The sequence below is a fragment of the Macaca fascicularis genome, chromosome 4 (assembly GCF_037993035.2).
Source record: "Macaca fascicularis isolate 582-1 chromosome 4, T2T-MFA8v1.1".
NCBI lineage: Eukaryota > Metazoa > Chordata > Mammalia > Primates > Cercopithecidae > Macaca > Macaca fascicularis.
In genome coordinates, this window is record NC_088378.1 from 92723330 (window position 1) to 92733341 (window position 10012).

Consider the following 10012-nt stretch of genomic DNA (forward strand, 5'->3'; position numbering starts at 1 on the left):
AATTTGGTTATCTCTGTATGACCAAATATAACAACCTTAATTGTGACTGATAACAAATACTCAGACATTAGAATTTTTTAAATCCTATACTATTTTGGAACAGATATTATTATTATTCACTAAAATATAACCTGAAGATTAAACATCATTTTGGCAATCCCATATACCTAAAGACATCAAGTAATCCTTTTTACCCTCTTTGGATGCTTCAAGGGCCCTCTGTAGCATCCAAAAACTAGGGGTCAGGAAGGACAACCTTGAAGCCAAAATTTGATTTTGGGAAGCCTATTAAATATGTTAGTGGTTTAAAACACTTGATGCTATGAAACAGAATTCCAGATTACCATCAGTTAGTTATTTTGCCAAAATAGTGTCACAAAAATTTTTAAACTAGGTAAAAACCTTTGCTCATTAAGAGGGAAGACTTAGCTTTTCCAAACAATTTGTCTCCTGTCTTCTCTTTCATTTCCTTAGGAGTCTATCTGCAAGGCAAATGTAAATCTTTCATTATTCTTTACTATTACATTAAAATCTTGTATGAGTGAGAGAAAGTCAACTTTTACCCTTACATTAGTTTACTATTAGTGTCAACCCAATTTTCTAAATGAAACCTTATGGACAATTCTATCCAGTCTTAACCAGTTTGACCATTAGGTGAGATTCATATAAATCTTTTATAACCCTTTACAAATTTTGCTAAAGGGCAGATTAGTAACTTAAAAAAACCTTATTGTGCTTTTATTTCAATGATCAATTTACAAAGAAATCATATAATACCCTTTTGAATTTAGTAAATGTTCCCACATAGAATTTCTTTTGCAAAATTAATTTTTAGAAACTTTCCATAACTTTTTTAAACCTTTAGCTTCCTCTTACCTAATTTAAAACAATCCTTTTACCCTAGGCAAAAATTTACATTTCCATGCCGTCCTATAATCTTTTACTAAAAACACATTTTACTGTTCTTACACACTTTGCATGTAAATCTATTTTCAGCAGTCTCAATTACATATTATAATGGTACCTCTTACCAATTTTTAACTTTAATGTAAGATTTGGCAAGTTGTTTTAGTTATGCACTAGGCATCAATAAATTCTGACTTCTTCCAACATAGTTAAGGGTATGGTTAATTCCATATGTACCCAGGCCTTACCAACTGTGAGGCTGGCAAGTGGGACAGTCCTCAACAGCTAAATAAGCAATTTATAACCTTAAAACATTTAGCAAACCTAGTATCTGACCTGTATAATTTAGACCACCTATTTACATTTTAACAACATTTGCATTTTACCAATAATCATTAAGACTGTTTTTATTTCTCAAAGATTAAAGTCATATGAAGTAAAAGGTGCTACAGCTTTTATTTTTCCCTCACAAAATATTTGATCTAATCACTTATTTTTCTTTAGGACAATTAATTAGAGCTTTTTTTTTTTATTATAGACATCACACACAACACCTATATAACTACACAGATAGAAGATCCAGTAGCTATAAAATTTTTTGTTTGCCAATCTCCTAATTGAATTATTGGTCTCTGGATGGGGCCCTTTAAGAGCAGGACTAGGAAAGCATGCAATTTCTATGGCCTAATAAACAGGCATAGCTGGCAGACAAAAACAGATTTTGAGAGGGATCTATCTGCCTTTAATTCCTGGGGTTCCATAAAGAAAACAGAGGTTTCTTCTAAAATAGAATCTGTGGCACCTTTTCTGTTTTTCCCAGGGAGTCCTATGGCATTATAAGTTATTGTAGGGCCTACTATGCGTGCATTGACTGGCAAAACAAAGAGGAGAAAAGCAATTCAGTCGACTGACAAAAAACCTTTTTCCAGCAAAACAAGATCCAAGAAGAGAAAAACAAGGCCTTTTAAATATACCTATAACTTGGATATTCACTTTTAATTAAGTTGCACGCTCTTTAAGAATTTTAAATTTTGAAATTTAAATTCTTTTTAAATTCCTTATTAACTTTGGCAATACCAAGCGGTCAATATTTCTGGCTTTTGAACTTTACCAAAAGTGACCTCACAAGTGAAACCAACAAGCCTCAATTAAGACACACAAAGCATACCAGATTGGCTAGAGCTTAAGACCAACCTCATAAATTGTTTTTCATTAATCAAAACTTTACAGAGAATATAAAGAGTGATCCTTATCATTACTTGTACAAGTTTGCACAGAGAGAGAGAAGATAAAAGTCCAACTAGTTAAAAAAAAAAAAATTTTTTTTTTACCCTTTTGCCAGCATGTCAGGCTTCTGGATTCCCTTCCCCTGACCTCAATTCTAAGCCAACCAGTTTAAGGTTTGGGAAATCCGTTTTTCTCAGTTTGGAGGATGCATCTGAGGGGAGTGTCCTGGAATACAGAAACACAATTATCCATCTGTGAAGAGAGGATCATGGAGGAAAAAGGGACAAAGAAGGTTTTTGTTTTCAAAGGAGCCCCAGGGGTTCAGGATGCATTCAAATGGGGGACAGACTGAACATGAATGGCTACTCATCTAGAGAGAGGGGAGCTAGGCATCTCTGGTTCCTTTATCTTCCTAGCAAATACCAAGGGTACATGAGGGAGAGAAGGAGAAAGCATCTTCTTTCCTTTTTTCATCCTTATATTCCCGAGTCCCAGCAACCTCAACAGGGTGCTGCCCATGGGTGCCAATATGGCTTTCACCCATGCTAATGTGGGGGAGGCTAGGAGGTGGGAATATCTGCTCTTACCCATGTGCTGCCTTTCCCTCTGGTGTCAGTAGCCTTTGAGTTCTCTAGACCTCACTTATGCCATGGATACTAGCATGACCTTTATCCATTAAATGGAAGGCTTGGCTTAATTGGCAAGAATTAGTCATGCTCATTTGTGCTGTGCCTTTTAACTTCTATTGTCATCTGCCTCTGGATCCCTCAGATTTTTTCTTTCCTAGGGCTTTGACTGAAGCTTGGAATTCAGTTGGAACAAAAGAACTGCCTCAGGGAGTGCATAGACTCATCAAGCCCCAGGTGTCCCTCGCCAGACTGGCTGTTGCCTCCTTATCATAAGCCAAATGCTAAGGTGAAACTGAGGCACTGGGTCCTTCTCAAACAAGGGAGGGGAAACAAGTGTCCTGTGAACTGAGGTCCTAGTCTGATGCCTTTCAAGAAAGGAAAACTCCTTGCTTATAAGTTAACTCCTGACAGGGTGGAGAAAAGAAAAAAAGGCTTAAGTGTGGGGCTGTGTTAAGTGCTGACAGAGTGCAGAAAAGGAAAAAAAAGCAAAAGTCCTGGGTGGGGAAGATGCCTGGGGGAAGAACCTCTTATTCTTATGCAAATTGATTTCTCCAACAGGGAGAAAAAATTTTAATTGCTGTCAGACTGAGTTGGACCCTTCAGTTTATAGAATAAACTTATATTTTATAGAATAAAATATGCTATATTTTTTAGTACTTCTTGATAAATGCATGAAAAAACATATTTGAAATGTTAATAGAATGAATTTACATTTTTTTAGTGGACTCATCTTAACTATAGTTTTTCAATATATTATTTTCTCATAGACCTGTTCTATAGGTTTCTGGGGGGGTTGATGTTTAGGGGGTTGTAATTTCTGAGATTACCATTGCTTAGCCTTTTGACTAAGGTTTTTGACTAAGACTGAGGGCACTTTCCCATCTCCAGTTTTCTGGAGACGTTTTCCAATACTCCATGATTTCTCCACTGTGACTGATAGTGACTCGTAAGTGGTTACCTAAGGCTGCAATATCATTTTCTGGGTCTGAGAACTTGACTTTATTCAAAGAATTTACAGGGTGTTTTATTCTTCCATCTCTTGTCTTGATTTTCAGTTTTCCCTTAATCATATTTCACCATTCCTAATTTAGAAAAAAATATTCAATTTTCTGGAAAAGGTAGTCACAAAGTAACCTGGTAGTTACCTCTGTTATCTGTAAGCCATAATCCATCTTACACAAGACATAGCAAAGTGGTATTGCTTAGTGGTTAGGAGCTCAGGCTTGAGGTCAGATTAAAAAGGGGATTGTTGAAGTCTTTGAGAAACTGTATTTGGAACCAAATAAGAAATAGAGCCCATAAAGTTGAGGCTGATGGGAAACAAACATATCTGCATGACTGATAGAGCTGATGTTGGAGTATTTGACATGTCTGGGAGCTAGTGAGCTGGAGCTGCACCCCAGGATTTCACAGACCTTCCCAGACAGTCACAGGAATCTCTGGGCTATTGCAGATCTTCTCCCAGGAGGCAAGGCCTTAACCTCTAAGTTATCTCAAGGTTGAGAGCATCTAAGGACATGTGCTTGCTGGGGCACCTCTCTCTCAAGAGAGAAGGAGGAAGGGGCTGGTTAGTATAAATTCTCCTTCCAAACTTATCAATCAGGTATTTGCTCCTTTATCATCACAGTAGAAGGATGAGAGAGATGAAGAAGGCCAGGTTAAAGGATGTTCCTCCATATGAAAGGAGATACGAGTAGGGAACAGAAGTTCTTGTTTGAAATCTCTGCTTCACTATTTACACATTATATGATATCACAGAAGCTACATTGCCTCTTTTCCCCTTAATTTTCTCCTCTATAAAATAAAGGAAATAATAATATATACTTCATGGTTTGCACAACTTGACATTTATCAAGTGTTGTTATTTTTAGGCTGATAACTTTTTTCTCTTTCTTAATTCAAGTCTCTGCTTACTTTGATTTTTCACTTCCCTGACACTATTCTGAACAGTTTGCACTGCTGTTTGCTCTTGCCTTTGCTTTTCCTTGCTTTCCTCCATCTTTGACTTAGGTCTTTTAAAATCCTGGGCTTGTTAGGGAGCTGCCTGTACAGCCATGCCAGCTTCTCCTGATGTCCATCCCTCGCATCCCACAACTTCATCTCTTTGAGTTGTTTTAAAATATGGTCAGAATTTCATTTCTCAGGATCTTTGATCTTCATGAGTCATTTTTGTCCTTTGTGTCTCTGGCTGTTGGGATATACTGATTCTCCCTAGAACTTTCTGAAGTTGGTCTGTAATATATGTCCAGAAATGTCCAGCACTGCACTCTCTTATTTTTGTGAACTCCAAGATGACATGGCCACTTTTCCCTGTTTCTGTCACTCCCATGGTGTCACCAAGTCCTTCTTTGTGGATCAAATGAAGTCCAGAGAGGCACTTCATGTATTTTCCTGCTTTACGACATTTTGCTTGAGGTCTTGGAATTTAAGTTAATAATTCTGGGTGGAAGTAATTTATATGGCCTTGAGCTGTATTATGTCAAACATTCACTCATTCTTTAGATTTTTGTCATGCTTCTTCTCTTTATCTTGCCTGTCATTATAGGTACCTCATAATTCATTTCCCTAAAACTCCTATAGGTATCTCATAATTCATTTCCATATTTGTCTTACTTTAATAGCTTGGTTTTCAAATTAATAAGTACTTTATGTACTAAAAGATCTGAATTTTATGGTAATAGGCTTAGTACTTGCCAACAGTTTAATGATTCATAAAAACTCTTACATGTTAAACATCTTTTGTGGTTCATACTTGCAAAAATTTATATTTTTTCTAAAGTAAATATTCTTAGAAGGTAACACCATTAAGAAAAGAAAACTGTTTATTGGCAAGAAAAAATGGATAAAAAATGTTTTCAAGCTAAATAGATAATAACACTCAAGAACATTATTAATGTACTAAATTAACATTTGCTTATATCTTTTTTTTCAGTGTTTTGAATAGTCACTAATAATTATGGCAAAGACCATGTTATATATACTTAGCAACTAAGTATGAGTATAATGAAAGGTCTATTACTGTAATACATGTGTAACATTGAACACAGATTTAAAATAATACCATACTCTAACCTGGTTGTTGCTATCCTTTGGGGTGGGGATAGCAGAGTAATAGTTCATTGAAAATAATGATAAACTCTCTCCCCAGAAAAGGCATGTATGAAATTACACATAAAAATTTTCACAAAATTCTAGCTCTTCCAAAAATCACTTGAGTGGTTACTATGTGCCAGGTACTTAGCTTATGTGTGTTGGTATTTTATTATTTGAGAAATTGGACTATTAATCTGTGGGATTCAAACTGTGTACAAAAAAATTAGCTGGTTAGTTTTATACTTTACATTTGCATAATCATTTAACATACACCAGACACAGCTATTTGAGAGTAGACATGGGGATAATGAAAATGTCTAAACAATTTAAATTACTCAGTTTTGTTACTGGTTTTATTGTTCCTTTTGCCAGACTACAAAACTTTCACAGGTGGCAAGAATTTGGATGATTTAAAGGTCTCAGCTCATCTATCGACTGGATACTCAACTTAGTAAAAAGAACTGATTGGAATGGAAATCGACTAGGCAAGTTGCCACTATGCCTGGTCACCAGTGAATTTAGAAGGTTTTATAGCATGCTATATCCTATAAGCCTCCCACTTCCCTGTCTTCCTCCCTGCCTCTCTGCTCCACTATTTTAATTATTAAAAAGTCTCCCAGGAAGCTATTCACTTGCTAGGTGGGGGAGTCCATTCCAGAAGTCTTTGTGTATAGAAGAAGATGTATACTGCTTTGATCCCTCAGCATCTTGCAAGATTGGGGAAGGTGACCAGGCAGGGCATGAGAGGGTTAAAATAAGTGAGCTCACACAGGGCTGCCAAGGATCTGGAACTGGCTGAGTAGGATGGGGAGAAGGAAAGATGCCACAACTAGCAGGAAACAAAGTCTCCCCTGCTCTCTCATTGAAGAGAGGAACATCTGAGGTCCCAGAGCCTTGAGGTAGGGTGTGGGTGAAAAGCTCACTCTGTGTTAACTGGCAGATCTCTGCGTTAAATACATCGAGGGCAGATATTAGCAAAGGCCATGTCACCCAATTTCTCAGAAGTTCCATCATTTCCTCCAACATCAGCTAGTGATTTCATAATTAGACACTCCATTCCCCAGACTGCTTGGGAGATATCCATAGATCTCACTTAGAGGGTAGTACTTAACTTAGAGGCACCCCCCGTCTGGGACATTCTCTGGCACTTGCTGCTGGAAAAGGATTTCTACAAGTGTCATCTTTTGGACCAGTAGAATAATCAGTAAATTGGAACACCATTTTAATGTTATTGTAGTTGCTGTTTCTCCTAGTACACAGAGATGTCTTGAAAAAGTCAGGAAATAGCCCTTCTTATTTCTGTCAAGGAAAGTCAAGTCATTTCCCTGGTACAAGGGTGTATCAGGAGCTTGTGTGCTTTATTATGTCTTCCCCTTTTGGTACTTCTTGGTTTGTGAACTGGAAGGTGAGTAGAAGTTAAGCAATTTTGCAAAGAAATCAATCCTTGGGAGAACTGGAATGAAGACTATGATCACTTGCCTTTTGAGGTCATTACAAGATATGTTCTGTTGGGCTGGAATATTCCTGCCTGAGATTTGCTACCAGAAGATGACACAAAGGGCCTCTTGCAGGGATGCTTCAGGTAGTGAAGCGAGTGTGGCATAATGCACTTGCACTGGGGTGTTCTGGGGTGGAAGCCCGGCTGCCCAATCCTGCATCTACAGAGGGCAAAATACTGCAGCCAAGTGTTGCCATTTCTCCCCCATCAGACTGGCAAAAATTAAAAAGTGTAGGACAGCGTATTTTGTTGGCAAAGCTGTGGGAAAACAAGAGCTCTTATCCATTGCTGGTAAGAATGCCAACTAGTATAATTATAATAATTTAGAAGAGAATTTGGCAATAGCAATGAAATTACATACTCATGTACCTTTTGAGCCAAGAATCTCATTTCTGTTAATTTCACCTGAAGAAACACTTCCAGCAAAACAAAACTGCATTATTTTAAGGAAACCCTAGGGCTAACACAGTCTGTAGACCACCAGCAACATCACTGCAGCAGGTCACAAAGACACTGGAATTGCAGAGGCACCTTTTCAGAAATGTCATCTGACCTTTGCCCAAAACACAGCAGCAAATATCTGGCACATAATTGGACTTCCTGAATTTATCTTCACCTAGTGTTTGGAAGCATGACCAGAATATTTAGGTTTGATTAACAGCAAACTTGCCCCTACTCCCCTACAACAGAGCACTTAGATAATCTAGGAAAAGTAATAACAAATGAATCAAATGACCAATTTTAATATTAAAAAGAAGCTCATTGAAACATACCGGCAGGATGTGGTGGCTCATGCCTGTAATTCCTTGGGAGGCTGAGGTGGGTGGACCACCTGAGGTCAGGAGTTCAAGACCAGCCTGGCCAACATGGTAAAACCCCATCTCTAATAAAAATACAAAAAAATTTAGTTGGGCATAATGGTGGGCGCCTGTAATCCCAGCTACTCAGGAGGCTGAGGCAGGAGAATCGCTGGAACCCGGGAGGCGGAGGTTGCAGTCAGCCAAGATCATGCCGTTGCACTCCAGCCTGGGCAACAAGAGCGAAACTCCATCTAAAAATAAATAAATAAATAAAAAGAAAAGAAAAGAAACATACCATTAACCTCTACAATTAAGCACTGAGGAACTGGCACATGAATAGACAAACATACCAGTATTAGAATAGAAAGTTAAGACATAGACCCAAGTACACATGGAAATTTAATACATGGTAAAGGTAGCATCTCAAATCACTGGGGCAAAGATGAACTTTTTAGCCCATTACCTTAATAATATTGCTGGGACAACTGATAAAAGTATATCTTTGTATCACATCAAACACAGGAACAAGCTCCAAAAGGATTGGAGACCTACATGTAAAAAATATAAAGCCATACAAACGCTACAGAAAAAAAAAATGAGTAAATTTCTCTATAGCATGTAGAAAGGAAAACTTTCTATGACCTAAAATCCAGTTGTAATTTTAAAAAATCAATAACTTGGATTTCAAAAAAAGCTTTAAAAAAAACTACATGGCAAGAAAAAACCTACCTATAAACAAAGTCAAAAGTTCTCTAACAAACTGGGAGAAAATATTTGCAACAGAACACAAAAAGCTGATATCCCTGATATATAAAGAACTGTTCAAAATTGAGGCAAAAAAGACTAAAAACTTTCTTAAATTAATGGGCAAAATACATAGTCAATTTACATAAACAAAATATGTACACATGGCCTGATACGGTTTGGATGTTTGTCTCTTCCAAATCTCACATTGAAACGTGATCCCCAGTGTTGGAGGTGGGCCCTGGTGGGAGGTGACTGGATCGCAGAGGTGGATCCCTCATGAATGGCTTAGAAGCATCCCCTTGGTGATGAGTGAGTTCTTGCTCAGTCAGTTCATGTGAAATCCAAGTGTTTAAAAGATGCTGGGATCTCTTCCTTCTCTCTCTCTTGCTTCTGCCATTGCCATGTGACATGATGTCTCACCATCACCTTCTATCATGATTATAAGCTTCCTGAGGCCCTTACCTCAGAAAACTGAGCAGATATTGGTGCAATGCTTGTACAGTCTGCAGAACCACAAACCAATTAATCCTCATTTTAAAATAAATTACCCACCTTAGGTATTCCTATATAGCAATACAAAGATGGCCTAAAATGTGGCCTTTAAACTTGGGAGAAGATATTCAATCTTATTCATAATCAGGAAAAAAGACAATGATCACACCGATACCATTTATGACCAATCAGACTGACAAAAACTAAAATGTGTTATAATACATTCTGTTGGGACAACTGTGACAAGACAGGTACACTCATACATTTTTAGTGGGAGTACAAATGAGTACAATCCTTTTCCAAGGAAATGTGGAAATTTGTAACAAAACTACACATAAATTCATTAATACCTTTTGACCTAGCATTCCCATTTTCAGAAAATTATCCTTAGGATACACTTTTTACAATACAAAAACACATTGCAACATTGTTTGTAACTGAAAAATAGTTGAACTACACAAAAAGCTCATACATGGGAGAATGGTTATGTAGACTTGTTACATCCACAAAATGGAGTGCTGAGCAGCTATAGAAAAGGAAGAGGGAGATCTCTATCAACTGATATGAAATGATTTTTAGAATATATTAAGTAGAATAATCAAATTGAAAAAACAAAATAT